This window comes from Vulpes vulpes, chromosome 14 (assembly GCF_048418805.1).
Source record: "Vulpes vulpes isolate BD-2025 chromosome 14, VulVul3, whole genome shotgun sequence".
Lineage (NCBI taxonomy): Eukaryota > Metazoa > Chordata > Mammalia > Carnivora > Canidae > Vulpes > Vulpes vulpes.
In genome coordinates, this window is record NC_132793.1 from 50,571,717 (window position 1) to 50,587,396 (window position 15,680).

A 15,680-nucleotide genomic window follows, 5' to 3' on the forward strand; every position below is an offset into this window, starting at 1 on the left:
AACTCTGAGTTTTGTGATAATGGGTAGAAACTGGAACTCCTGGTAGACTGTAACTTGTCATCATTCTCTAGGGCAATTTGTCAATATTAAGTAAGATTCAAAGTGTTCATATTCTACAAGCCAGCAGTTCCACTTCTGGATATATTATAGAAGCAACATCTTTTGTAACAGCAAAGATTCGGAAAGAACTTAAATATTCTAAAATAGTTGAATGAATAAGTAAGTATGGTTTTTCTCATGTTACATTATCTTACAATTTATATAGAGTTTATAAACATGACAAGCAAGTTGCTTATGGGTATTTATTTATTTATCAAATTATAAAGAAATTCCTGGAAATAAATATCAAGTTCATTAACATGTTATTTCTGGAGAGGGTGGAAGGAAAGATACAGGAAACTTAAACTGTTCCATTTCTTTTACAAAACAATAAATCCAAAACAAATAGAGAAAATGTTGAGATTCGATCAAGCTAAGTAGCAAGTATATGGGTATTCATTATATATTTAAAATATGTCATAACTTGAAAAAAAAACTTTACTCCAACATTCTAGTTTAGTTTTTTTTTCCCCCAAGTTTGGTTTTAAAGAAACAAAAGTGTTCTGATATTTCAGTTCAGCTACCCCTAATGGCCTCACAGTTTTATAGTCATTTTTTGTAATACTATCTTATTTTTGTGTTCAGGGAGCAATATTAATTTAAAAAATAGCAACGTACTTCTGCTTTTTGTTTAATTTTTTAAATGTTTTAAAGTAATCTCTATGCCCAACATGGGACTCGAACTCATGACCCAAGATCAAGAGTCCTACATGCTTTATTGCCTGAGCCAGCCAGGAGCCCCTTTTTTGTTTGTTTGTTTGTTTGTTTGTTTGTTTGTTTGTTTTTAAGTGATTACTTCTAGCACTTTCTCACAGAAACTAGAATTTTCATTTTAGTTTTTAGTTTTTCCTTTTGAGAAGCGATGGTATTTCTATTTCTAGAGTCATGTAGACTATTAAAATTATGTTACCAGAACCCTATAATATTATTGGAAGATTTTTGAAAAATATATTTTTTGTCATCTGCTTGGCTATCAGAGCCACTCATCTTGCAGCCACCCTAGGCCAGCCAAGAAAAAGAAATTATATTCATACCTTTTGTGCAACAAAGATACAGTTCTGATTACCAGATTCACTCCAACTCACACTTCTTTCTCTTTCATATCCACTATATGCCATTTTTATATAATAAGTCTCGGCCTCCAGTTTACAAATAATTGTATTAAATTATACACTGGGTAAACAGGAAAAAAAAAAATCTTAGCCATAGCTCTCCAGGATCCTGGATCAAATGGCAAGAGCCACTTCTCTCATGCCATTATCAGTTTCCACCAAACAAAATTAATTTGCAAGAGACTTTTCTACTTTCAGCATCCCATAAATTATACCCCAGTTACTGTGAAGTAATGGGAGGAAAATTTTAGTGATTCATTTCTGTTTTATGAGAAAGAAGACTGACATTTTTATCCCTCCTTACATATCTTCCCCTTAATCAACTATCCACTGTGTCATTGTTCTTCAAAATCATGCTATTCACTAGCATATTTATCTGATCCAGAGAAAAATTCAAAATATAAATGCCAACTTTGTTCCCCATCTTGGAAATTTGCAAGGAAAGGAGGAAGTATGAAAATCAATAAGGGAGAAAATGCTTATGTGAAAGAGATAACATTTTTCTTTCCTTGAAAAAAAAAATTGCTTTTAGGGAATATCCACCTGCTAGAGAAATACATGGATGTCAGCCATTTAACTGTGGCTGAGTTTTAGAAGAGGAAATAGATTTCCCAGTTTCCAATTTATATGGTATGTTAAGTAAGGATCAACTCTAGGTCATATTTGCCAGTTAGATATATTCTAAGAGTTGCCCATGGAATTAATTATTCATAATATTTTTCTGATTCTTGTAGAAAATTTGGAAAACGTAGTTTAGTTATAATGCTTTCACTTAGCATTGCATTGTAAACACAGTGTATTAAATAAAAATAAGTGCTTAAAAGTTTTAAAGTTTTCATACTTGAAAATGGACCCAAATGGAAATAAAATTTAAATGGACACATGTACTCCAGTGATGTTTTACTGGAATAGCTGGATGTAAGTTGATCGGTTTAAGAAGTTATCTACCCAATTCAAGCTTGAAAACACTTCTCAAAAATCATTTGTATAAATAACATTCTATTACATTTGAAAATATTAAATCGGTCTCAGTAGAGTTTAACATTTATTGAGAATTCACTGAGAGCCAAGTTGTTCTTTGCCCTTCCTATCTTCTCCAGTTCTTTTTGTCACAGGATTGAGGAAAATAATTAGCCCCCTATAGAGTCGTAAACTAAGATCAGTTAACTCCCATTTAGTGCTCCTTCCAAAGTTCCATTAGAATCATTATTTGTCTTACACCCTGATCCAGTGTGTTTGCGGGATCCATTTCAGTGTCACTCAAATGCTGGTCTGTTTCACTTCCATTTCCTGGAACAGTACAGGCTGTCCTTGTTTATGTCCACAATGCATTCCTGGAAACCACACCATATAGGGATCTGTGGTAACACAGGTCATTTGCCTCTTAAGACTAGCGTCATAACAGAGGGTCATAGTCCTAAATAAGGGACACAGAAACAAATAAACTGTAACTATTGCCAGCTGACTTACCATAAAAACAAAGGTCCGAAAACAAGATACGTCCATAATAATTTAGAGTAAAAATCATACTTCACCTCTTATAAAATGCGCAAGAGGCTTCCATCTACTTTGACAGTGGGTAACATACTGATAGCGCATTACAAAATGAAATTCAGTTCTCCTACACTGATCACAAATGAATTTAATAAATTCAACCAGCATTAATCTTCTCTTCCTTTCTAGAATTTCAGAGGGGAGGAAAACTGGTTTTGAGGGGCCCTAGATCTTTAAAAAAAAAAAAAGTAGAAAATAAAAAAATACAAAAAATCCACAAATATATCTCCATTTTTTTTCCTCTATAAATACCTGCATACAGTTATTGAAAACCACTCCACAGAGTAGAAGGGAGAATTTAGCAAAAGATTTTAAAAAGAATTATAAGAAAACAGATAAAAACAACAATGGTAGGGACCTCTGCTGAAAATATCTTTTCCCTGTGACATTTCCCAGTACCTCAACATTTTCAAAGCTGCCTTCGTGGCTGTTCGGAGGCCACCACATTGCTGCGAGGGTCTGACACCATCTCCTTCCTGATCCGTTGGCGCTGCCATGCAGATTTCTTTGCCTGCTCTGCACAAGAGGGTTTGGGTGGATGAAAGCGTGAGGAATGGATGTGAGAGACGCCGTGATGGTCGAGTCAGCAAAACTTGGATAAACATACAGGGTGTGGTAGATTAAAAGTGTCTTCAAATTCTTTGCTACTCTTTCCATAGAATCTTTCCACTCACCTTGAATCTCAGTGGTCTTAGTCACCTACTTGATCAATGTGGCAAAGGTAGCTTTCTGATTGATCCCCGTGGAGCTAGAAGTCCTAAGAAGTCTTGTGGCTTCCTCCTAGGCCTCCTGGAACACTCCTTTTTGTTAGTCAGCTTCTGTGCTGTGAAGAAGCCCAAGAAACCCTGTGGAGAGGTCCACCTGGAGCCGCCAAATGACAGGTAAGCTCCTGGTCCAGAGCCAGTGCCATCTTGAAGAGTGAACTACCTTCGGCCATACCAGTTGATGCCACGTGAAGAAAAAAAAAAAAAAAGCAGTCCCTGCTGGGTCCTACCCACATTGCACATTTATGAGCAATTAACAGGATATTAGTAAATGACTGTCATGAATTTAAGCTAATGAATTTTCAAGTGGTTTGTTATGCAGCGATTGGTAACTGGAAAGGGAAGAAAGGCAGAGAAGAAAAATTTAGCCTTTCAAGCCTGGATAAACAAGGGGATAATACTTTTTCCAGGAGAGCAAAAGCAATGGGAAGCAGTGAAGGTAGAAGCACATTTGCTGGGAACAGTGTGGACGACTTGAGTATATGAGGCTATGGCTGCGGACCAGTGAGAATTATAGTTAGGGTTTGGTACTGCTTACTCTATTATCCATGGTATCATATCTACCTCTATAAAGTCCAATTAAATCTAGAGCAAACTGTACGTTTATCTAAAAGTATGTGCCACAGGAAGAGGAAGCTTTTCAGAGAATAATAATATATTATTAACTAATTTGACTGGATAGTGTATTATAATTAACTACCTTTTATAACATATGAATCGTACACATAATGAATCAGATCGCTCTTAATATTAATGAAATAGCAACATTCAAACTTCTTTAACTTTCTCTTTGTCTCTGACGGGTTCGAGGGGCGTTTCAGATTTTGTATACCTAATTGATGTCCTGCAGATTATATATTGATAGATTGTCTATAAATAAGAAGTATATCTAAAATGTTTTTACTGGGACACCTGGGTGGCTCAGTCAGTTAAGCATCTGCCTTTGGCTCAGGCCATGATCCTGGGGTACTAGGATCAAGCCCCGAGTTGGGCCCTCCACTCAGGGGAGAGTCTATTTCTCCCTTTCACTCTCCTTCTGTTCTCCCTCTGTGCTCTCGCTCTCTCTCTCTCAAATGGATAGATAAAAATCTTTAAAAAATAATAAAAATAAATGTTTTGGCCGGAATTATGTCTATAGTTGGGTTGCGTTTAAATGCTCTCTTGGTCATAGATTGTAGCCATATGAAAATTGAAGGCCTCTGAGGTTGCCTGGGAGGTTCAGTTGGTTACGAATCTGAGTCTTGATGTCAGCTCAGATCATGATCTCAGGGTCATAAGACTGAGCCCTGAGTTGTGCTCCATGCTGGATGAGGAGCCTGCTTAAGATTTTCTCTCTCCCTCTCTCTTTGCCCCTCCCCCCTACACTCATGTGTGCACTCTCTCTCTCTCTCTCAAGAAAAGAAAAAAAAAGAAAAGAAAAGAAAAGAAAAGAAAAAATTGTAGGCCTCCTTTTTCCCTAAAAGTAGGTAAACTTCTAAGTAATTTATCACTATAATCAATAACTTTAGAGATAAACTATTGCTGGAATAATATGAAACTAAATAGTTGGGTGGAACTACAACTTTCACCCTTACTTATAGCTCATACTGTCAAATAATTTCCTAGAAATACCTTTCATCAACCCATGCAGTGTGGAATATTTGCATTTTGCACTTCATCCACTTTATTAAGGAAGATTATGGCAAATATTTAAAAAAAAAAAAAAGACCTCAGCAAATAGCCTATAAAGTTGAAATTGGAATTATTTCTGTTTAATCTTTTCATGTGTCAAAAAGTTTTAAGGACATAACTCACAGCATGACTCTAGTGAACTAAGAGTCAATGCATTTTTACAGCACTTAACTTTACGTGGAATGGCTTTCACCTTTTCCAGAACAGGTCAAAATAAAAAACGTATTGGAATCCCTTCCATCTTCTATCTCATCCACTGTAATTATTTTTTATATACACAGTGCCTGGCACATCTTAAGAAAGAAAGGAGAAATAAAGGAAGGGAGGCAGAGAGGGCTCCCTTAGAAACCTGCTTTTGCCTCACATTAAGAATTAACCTGAGACATTTGTGCTGAGTCTCTGTGATTTACAAAATGCAAATATATGCTTATATCTGTAGGATAATATGTCATGTATTGGGAAGATCTGAGTTCAACAGAGAGACCTGGTTTGAAATGCTAAATGTGTCACCTCATTACCATTAACGCCATGTGGATCTGCCTTATGGGCCTCACGGCATGACTTTCTTAGGACTCTCTCCTCATAGCCATGGCAAAAGTTGAGATGCTGAAAATAGGACAAAAAAAGGAACACCATTTACCATTTTGCTAGGTGACTAGCATAGCAGTGGATGGAGTTTGGCTTTAACTTAGAAAGCTTTAAAGGGCTTGGGTTATATGTAACCGAGTCTGTCTTCTGTACTATATAATATCAGAACACTTATAACATGGATCATGGTGACTACCACTTAGTGAGTGACCACAAGGAATAGGCACTTTGCTAAGCTTTTATTATTATGATGATGATGATTGTCCTCAATTTATTACAACAGGCCTACGTGGCAGTATTGTTATGCCTATTTTGAAGACCAGGAAGTAGAGGTTAAATAACTATAAGGAGTGGATCCCACATTTCAGCTCCAGACCTTTAGGCTCCAAAGTTCCTTCTCTTTCCACTACCCTTACATTTATATTCAAAACCACTATCTTCACTGAAAAGTTATTAAGTGGCCGTTAACATAAATAGTATTTGGTGCAGAGTACATGTGAGTTTCTATCTTTATTTAGAAAGAACTCCCAATAAAGTTGTCCTATGAAAGTCCAATCCTGAGAACTCATTTCTTCTTTTTCTATAATCAAAGTCAATGTGCTGTTTTTTATAATTTACGCAAGACTATTTAAGATACCCCAACTTGAGGACTCTAAGAGCAAATGTTGGATCTCAGAATTTCAGGACAGGGTTGGTTCATTTATTCTACACTTAGTATGTGTCAAGCACATGGTTTGACATAAAGGATATAGCAATAATGACATACAGTTAGCTTGACCTTAATGAGCCCATGGCCATTTTGTCTCTCCTTTAAAATCCAATGAAACAGGGCAGCCCGGGTGGCTCAGTGGTTTAGTGCCGCCTTCAGCCCAGGGCCTGATCCTGGAGATCTGGGATCGAGTCCCACATCAGGCTCCCTGTGTGGAGCCTGCTTCTCCCTCTGCCTGTGTCTCTGCCTCCCTCTCTCTCTCCTCTCTGTGTATTCTCATGAATAAATAAATAAAATCTTTAAAAATAAATAAATAAAATCCAATGAAACAAAATGCATTAATGTTATTGGGGTGGGGAGGATGAGGGGGAATAAACGACACTAATCATGTGGAGGCCCTGATTTGCTAGGTCTTAACACTGTTGAACTACTAAATTCAGGACCAGATTATCTTAGGGCAGGTAAAAATATTGATCTCTCCTAGGACCGACACGTAGGCCACCTCTTTCAGAATAAATGTCAAAATAGCATTCTGTTATGAATTTCCAGACAGAAATTGAAGCTCACTGATGCAACTTCAAATTCCATCAAAGGATTAAAAAAGAGGAGAAATGTAAGAGAAGCCTTAGACATGGTTGGGTACTCTTAGATGTGGTTAATACATCTTAATTCTGTTTGCAAACATCCTTGATATTGAATAACAAGGAGAAATTAGGATGCAGTTTACTGAAGCAGGCGTTCCCCAGGAGAAGCAGTTTAATCTGTGACCTCTGACTAGGCTTTCTCATCTATTGCTTGTTTGGGGAACCTCTCTTTGCTATACTCCCTCCCACATGGCTGTAAAGACATCATCCAGCTTATTCCTCCTCCCCGTGCCTCTAATTCACATGTCTTCTTCAAGTGAGGGAAATCGGCTCCCCCTGGAGTAAACATATTACTGACAGCTCCAAAGTGAAGGCAGTTCTAACCGGAGATCCCCCGGCCCGGCTGCAGGGCTATCACTTAGGAACTGGCAGGTGGTGAATTGACATATGTTAGGAAATAGCTCTCAGAGCCTCCTAAAACGTATAAAAGAAAAACAGATGATACCACGGTGTGCATGTGCGTGCGTGTGCGTGTGTGCGTGTGCGTGTGTGTGTGTGTGTGTGTGTGTGGCTTAAACTGGATAACTAGAACATCACAGAAGATGTGTTAAGATGTTTCTCTTTAAAAACAGTTTGCTTCCTGAGAAAGAATGAGCTGGAGCAGGAGTGTGAGACACACTCCCCAGCAGGTGTGCAGTCTCCTTTCGTAGATTCTAAGTGTCTGTCCTGATTAAAATCCTTGGCCAACATTGACGGGGCAAAAAACCATGGATTCGGTAGCCCCATCGCTGGCACAGAGTTTATAGACTGATGGATTCCTCAGCTGCCCGTAAGAATGGGTTAGAATAGAAGAGAATCCTGAGGGAAAGCACATCATGCAGAGGCCCAAACTGTGCAAGGCAATTGAATAGGATGGGTTACTCCGTAAGGGTTGACGGGTTAACCTCCAACCGTGCTTTGCTGGGCAGTCCCATGGGACAACATGCGGGTGAGGGACGTCTCCACCGTCCAGATTATGATCTGCCAAGGACCTCTGCTGTTTTTGTCTCTTTTGTCATTCCCCTCCCTTGGGGGACAGCACTCTCAATCTGCACTCAGGAACGGTCCTTTTCTCCTCTCCACGTAGTTGCTTCTCCACTGGTGGGCTGGCCCGTCTCCAGGGGTGAATATGTGATCTGAGTTTGGCCAATGAGTGAATTCTAACCTCGTGGCTACGAGGTCCAAGTGCTGAACACATAACCCAAGTTAGGCAGTGGGACACATTCCTGAAGCTTCTCTGGTAGACCCGTGAGAAAAACAAGGCCATTCTTCCTGTCGGAATTCAACTTGTTGGACATGACCATTGAGCTTCCAGAGACATTTTGCCTCCGTGAAAGAAGCATTAAAAAAGAAGCATATTCAAAAACTAAGCCAACATGGAGGAAAGCAAAGGGAATGGGGGGGCAAAAGGAAAGAGAGAGAGAGAGAATGGCTGGACACTGATGAGGGCTTCAGCCTGTGGATCTGAACTGTTCTTAAACTTTTAATTAGTTGAGCTCATTATGCCCTTTGCTTGAACTCAGTCTGAACCAGGTTACATTCGGTGACCATTAAGAGAGCATGACAACTACATGAGAAATCACTCTGGGCTGAGGAAATGAGGGAAGGTTCTATGGAGGAAATAGCACTGGACAGTATCTTGAAGGAAACTAGAATGGAGTAAGCAGAGATGGAGAGAAGGACATCGCTGATGGTGCAGCTGCGTGGTCCAAGGCATCGGGGTCACTCTGAGAAGGGAAGGTGCTACAACAGGGTCCCTGAAGCTCGGGATACACGGAGGACCCCAGGTTGGATCTTGGTCCCCATCACCCCATCTAGACCCCAAAGAGCCCTGTTGACTTGGGGAGGAAGGTACTCCCCTAAAAAATGGATGTGCTTTGAGGTGAGGAGACCCACAACCTGGATACTGTGTACGGTAGTAATAGAGACATAAGCAGAGGGACCTGCCTGAAAAGGTGGGAATCCCACATCCACGGTCTGAAAATCCTGGCTCCACCTTGAAGGGAATTTCCCTATTAAATAGTGGTTGCTCAAGAGGAACTACAGAAGTCTAGATTGGCTGAGAAAGGTCACCACTGTGGATGGTGGCTCTCTAACATTTTTGAGCACAGTAAGAGAGCTGGGTTACGTCAGAGCGCATATGCACATAAAAAATCAAACCAAAGTCCACACAACAGGACTTACCTTTACTATTGGCTATGCCCTCCGAAATGTTCTGCTCTGTGTGATTTCTCTTTTTCTCGCCAATGCTAGCTGGACTCACTCACTCGATTGCACGACCCGTTTTCAAAATAGCAGCTTGAAAATTACGGACCTAGAATAGCTGTCGGGAAGCACCAGCAGATGTCACTGTAGGTGACCACAGCAGTGTGACAGCTGCTGCAGGTGACCATGGCAACAGCTGCTCCCTGCCGGGAACCACCGCATCTGCTGTCATGTGTTTGTTTCTATTTAATTTTTGTATAGACCGTATAGTCGTAAGGTTTTACATTTCAAAAATGTAAGAGCACACAGTGAAAACTCTGCTGCCCATCCCTGCCTCTTAGCTACCCAGTTCCCCTCCTCAAGGGCAAATCAGTGCTGCTAGTTTCTTCTGTTGTCTTGCGGACATGCCTCCTGCATCTCTAGAAGACACACACACATCCCTTTTTCCCTTCTTTTACGCAAAGAATAGCATAGTTATAACAAACTCTTCTGCACTTTTCCTCTTTTTCCTTAGCACGTTATAGCGATTTCTTCTTCCACCAATACAAAAAAAGAAAACTCCACTCTATTTATGACTGCACAGGATTCCGCAGTAACAAGTATCAGTATCTTGACCAGACACCTACTAACTACACATTTAGGTGGCTTGACATTTTTCTCTCACACACAATGCTACATCGAGTAACTTTGTCAAGTCCTCATTTCCCACATGTCAGAATGTTGATCCCAACCTCTTTGGAAATGGAATTCCTGAGTCAAAGAGTGGATGATACACTTGTAACTTTGATACCTATGCTCAGATTGCTTTCCAGGAACTACTAGTCTAGTTTGCACAAGTTTTTCACATGAATCTTCTTAAAAATACTGTTACGTTTCCTGATCTTTGCCAATGGGTAGGTGAATGATGTCTCAGTGTGGTTTTGATTTGCATTTCTTTGATGAGGAAAGAGATTGAGCATTTCTTGGAGAGTCAATGTTGTATCTAGGGTTACTCTTTTTGCACGTTCTTTACATCTACTTTAAACAGCAACCATGAGCTGTGTCAAGTAAAGCAATCACTGGCACTTGCCTTAGCTTGTCTAAGTAACAAGTAATTGTATGTATTGATTGAGCAAAAACTATATCCTTGGCAAAGTACTGTTCCAGTACTACGGAGCGGATGAAAAACATACCCTAGTTATCATTAATCTGTGTGGAGCCAACCTAATTATTCCAGCTGCTTTCATAGCCAACACACTCTTAAAGTGCAGATAACCCCTGGGCCAAGATCAACCCCAATGGCAGATAAAACTATTCATCATCTAAATCCCTGTTAGGAACAGATAACTATCCTAAGGAGTGGTAATACAAAGATGAGCAAGACAGAATTTTGAGGAGGAAAAATAAAAGTAAGCAACAAAATTAAAAGTATTTGTACTGAAAGCCATTTGTGGTACAACAGGGGAGGAAGTCAGGAGCGGTCAGTTCTGCTGGGGTAAAAACATTCTGGAATCATGGTAGAGAAGCAAAGCTCTTTCTTGAAAGGGTTCTTTGATTTCACAGCCCGTCCTACCTCACCATCCTTGCTTGAATTCTCAAAACAGACGTGGTTTTCTCCAAAACTGAATTTTTTAACTTGGCTCAATCCTTCAAATTAATTGCACATTTGCCTTACGTTGATCATTTATCTTCCTTCTAAGTTATAATCATCTTAAAGGCAAGGAGTCAGTCTTACTTACACAAATGACTGTACAATGTAGGCAATCCGTAGATATTCTTGAATAGGTAAGAGGAGAGGTAGATGGTGAATACATTCCTTCCAAAAGGCCTTCTCTAGTGATGGTTACCCACTTATCACATTATTGGTCAGTCAAAGCATTTTTTGCAGGTGCAACACCCTGCAGATGTCAAAGCCAGGCCCCACCTCTACTCAGAAAACACTTAGGAACCTATTTCCATAAGCATGTCAACTAAGGATCAATCACTGACTATGGAGTATTATCAGGACACTAGATTATCAAATGGCTATGTCCATGTCAGGTAGGTATTATGGTTTTTATAATACCTCAAGTGTTATTTAATTCATAATTTGGAAAACAGACAGGCAAGCAGTGAAATGTATACTGAACTGCCAATTTAGGATTATATATATAAACTATATATATATATATATATATGGTTATATATATAAACCATAAAGGATGGTTTATGAAAATAACTAATATGTCTACTCTAGGTACAGTCTTATTAATTACTACCCTCACTTTACCTGGAAGTTATATGACTATAATATACATGCATGTACATACATTTTTAAAACAGTAAATGACCCTGTCTTCTACTGACCTTAAAAGGGGTTACAACCTTGGACCACCAGCTAGAAGATCCATGACTTAGTCCTTCAAGCCTTAAATTTAAGGGCACTCACAGACTTCTCCCAAATCTCTCTTTTCATTCTGCTCGTTTTGACTCTAATGGCTGTGCTGACCACTGGAAGACTTAATCCAGTTTGGGTTGCATGGCTGGCTTTCTCTGGACTCCTCTGCTTATTGGGTTTAATGATTCCTGTGCCTTATGTTTTAGAACATGGCAAAGATATATGTTTTGTGTTCCTTGTTATGACGCTGGGAAGAATAGCTTATAGAAGAGAGCTGCTTTTTTTCTGAGCTCTTTTCCTCTTTCATGCAACAAGCTCCCTAGCACCCTGGTCCACAGTTATGACTTTGCATAACTAAGGGCTGCAGGAATTAAACAAAAATCTTTTTGTCGCCCTCTTTCTCAGTCAATAGGAGTCTAGAGCTCAAAATGTGCTTCTTGCCATGTTTCCCCTTCTTTATAAGTTAGCCTTTGTCATCAGTGTTGTCTTTTTTTTTTTTTAAGATTTTATTTATTTATTCATGAGAGACACAGAGAGAGGCAGAGACACAGGCAGAGGGAGAAGCAGGCTCCCTGCAGGGAGCCCGATGTGGAACTCGATCCTGGGACCCTGGGATCACGCCCTGAGCCAAAGGCAGACGCTCAACCCCTGAGCCATTCAGGTGTCCCATCATCAGTGTTGTTAATAGCAATGTGAGATGAGAAATCTCTTTCATGGAATTTTTAAAAAGCTTTATTTTCTCGCTCCTTTCTCTGTGCATTTATTATTTTCGCTAAAGTGAAACTTTGCATCATTTCCAACAATAAAGTTACTTTTTGGGATTTCACCTGTTACTTATTTGAGACCATAAAGAGTCTAGGAGCAAAGCTGGCACTCATAAATATTGTACCAATGCTCAGACCTGCCAGGCCACCTACCATATATAACCCTTATGTCGTACCCAGTAGGTCAACCCAAAGACCTCAAATGACAGCTATATGGTCTGTTCCAAGTGCCCTGTGTGCCAAGGAAAAGTCTAGGTATGTTAGATATATAGCTTTTGATTCTCTTTTGTACCCAGTATGTCTTCGCATTAATAAAGCAAACCAACAGCAAATATTTCAACCTTCTCAGACTACACTTGGAAGTTTGGAAAGGAAAGTTTTGTTTAAAAAAAATGCATTCTGGTAGAGTTCAAAGTGGCCTGAAACTATAAAATGTGGGGACGATTTTGATTCTTATTTTACATTAAAAATGCTCCCAGAAGAGCGAGAATTTTAAGTTATGAAAATACCTCATTTATCTCTGTGACATTTATAGAGTATTTTTATTAGATATAATTTCATTTTTGTTAACGTAGGCTCTCAACTCCATCAAATACTTAATGCAGTAAAAGTTTTAAGACCATCTTTATTATCAGAGGCATGCATCAGTTTTGATGGTAGTATTTTCAAAAGCGAAACTAAAATCATGAGAGACTCTCTCTGCTTGGCAGTACTATCCACTAGTACATTCTTACATCTCTGGTCCCTCCTTATTTACAATATCCAATCAAAATACAACAAATGGTAACATTAAATCTTGAAGGCAATAATAAGCCAGGGAGTTTCCCAAGTCCCATAATTGGATGGTCAGCTCTCAGTAAGTATGTGGTTATTGTAACATTTCCATCATGAAGAGAAGGAATCAGAGATGAGTAAAGCTCTGATTTGGTTTCAGTCATTGAAACCTTGGTAAAGGAGGTTCATCCTTTACCAAGGATATTCGGTACTAGAAAAAGTCCTTTCAAAGGATTTGCATTTCAAACCGCAGCCAACTAAATAAAATCTTTAAAAAAAAAGAAAGAAAGAAAGAAAGAAAGAAAGAAAGAAAGAAAGAAAGAAAGAAAGAGAAAGAAAGAAAGAAAGAAAGAAAGAAAGAAAGAAAGAAAGAAGAAAGAAAAAAGAAAGAAAGAAAGAAAGAAAGAAAGAAAGAAAGAAAGAAAGAAAGAAAGAAAAGAAAAGGACGCCTGGGTGGCTCAGCAGTTGAGCCCTTGCCTTCAGCCCAGGTTGTGATCCTGGAGTCCCAGGATCAAGTCCCACATCGAGCTCCCTGCAGGGAACCTGCTTCTCCCTCTGCCTGTGTCTCTGCCTCTCTCTCTCTCTCTCTCTCTCTCTCTCTGTGTCTCATAAGTAAATAAATATTTTTTTAAAAACCCTGCAGCAAAGGCAATGCTTTGTGTTCCTTTTCTCTTTCTAACACCAGAAAAATAGCATTTTACAGCTTTTCTTATAGTTAGATTGTGGCCATGCGACTGATTCTGGCCATTGATCTATAAGGAGAGGTAAAGGTGCCTCTGCCACAGGAATCAAGGCCACATGTTGAGACAGCAGAATCACAGGACGGAAGCTGCCCGAATTCCTGAGTCACTACACAGCTGACAGTATCATTCTTGCATTAGAATTTTTATAAACAGGAAATAAACCTTTGTGGTGTTAAGTTCTAAAGATTCCAGGATTCGTCTGTTACTGCAAGGTATCATAGCCTGTCCTAATTCAACTGAGGAAACAAATTTTCAATATAAATAGTATAAAAAATGATTTAATTGGGCTTTATCTTAAAGAGAAAAACAAAATTTGAAAATCACTCTGTTTTTCTCTTATAGTTAACAAAATGTAGATTATGCTGTTATTATGCTTAAAATAGTGAATGAATCACACGTTGGGTTTTTGATATTTTTTTTCTTATGGACTCATATATGCCAACCAGGCTTCAAAAACTGTTTGAAGATGGAGTAGGTCCCTTTATCACCCTTTGGAATTACTAAATTGAAATCTAATACACATCCATTGATACACCCTAAGGATTTCTCTTAGGTAGAAGTATGAAATTTAACCATCGCAAGAAAATCTTACTTTTAAAAAGTTAACTGTTAGGTTCTTGGAAAATCCTTTTGGAAGCTCAGAAAAGTTCATATAAAAAAGAATGTTTTACTACTTCTTAAAAAGAATAGGTACTATGATTTTTACTGAACTTCCTAATTCTGGATCTAATTCTTTTTACTGAATTTCCTAATTCTGGATCTTTATTTTAAAAAAACATTTTTTTAAATTGGAATTTAGTTCAGACTGCTCAACTAAAATCAGTGGAAAACCATCTGCGATTTAGGTACAAATACACCCAGAAAGGAGAATATGACGGGTTGGGTGTCATCCCAAGACCCCACAAGGGGGTTTTGATACAGAAAGTAATAGCAACTACAACAATTGAATCGAAACATGGTGAAAGCTTTAATATACAGAAATTACCACATGTAACCAGTACATTGAAAGAAGTTTTTCAATAGGCAGTACTAAGAATCCATAATAATAGAATATAGTACATATAAACAAGAAAAAAATCCTAAGCCTACCTGATCAGAACTTTTGAATAACACTTAGACAAATATTCGTTGGAAAGCAAAAGGTTGTATATTTTCTTCAATTCATTTCCCCAAATGGAAAATTGTCTTTTTAAAACATTCTTAATTCTTAGACAAACTCGAAAAACATAAAGATTTGATCCCTCATTAGATACCTGTAAATCTGGTATTTCTGGTATACTTCACCAATTTTTACAAAGGCTTCATTGCACAGATTTCATATAAGCATTGAATAGATCATTTGACCCATTAAACTCAATTTTAATTTCATATGAAAATTTTGGAAGTTTGTATATTTTGCTAATTTGGTATGAACATTAATAAGAGAGTTAAAGTTAGTCTAATCAATGTTAATCCAATCTATTGAATATGTATTACATTTACATAATTCAAAACTCAGAAACTTTAGAAGGCATGCAAAATATAAAAGTCAATCTTCCGGGGCGCCTGGGTAGCTCATTTGGTTAGGCATCTGACTCTTGATTTGGGCGCAGGTGGTGATTTCAGGGTCAGGAGATCTCTCTACCCTTGAGTTGGGCTCCATGCTCAACAGGAAGCCTGCTCGTGATTCCCTCTTGCTCTGCCTCTCTCTCCTCCTGCTCATGCTGTCTCTCTCTCAA

At 38.6% G+C, this 15,680-nt stretch overlaps 1 protein-coding gene across 25 annotated transcripts in view; it reads left to right on the top strand.

The window, feature by feature from the left end:
- Positions 1 to 15,680, top strand: part of PJA2 (praja ring finger ubiquitin ligase 2) — a 223,438-nt gene that overhangs the window by 112,804 nt on the left and 94,954 nt on the right. For 23 of the 25 annotated variants that reach the window (XM_072736598.1, XM_072736597.1, XM_072736601.1 and 20 more), the window contains one exon: positions 3,550 to 3,646. The exons of the other annotated variants lie outside the window; for them this stretch is intronic. The gene's annotated coding sequence lies outside the window, so the exon portion shown is untranslated. The remainder of the gene's footprint in view (positions 1 to 3,549; positions 3,647 to 15,680) is intronic. 25 annotated transcript variants of the gene reach the window in all.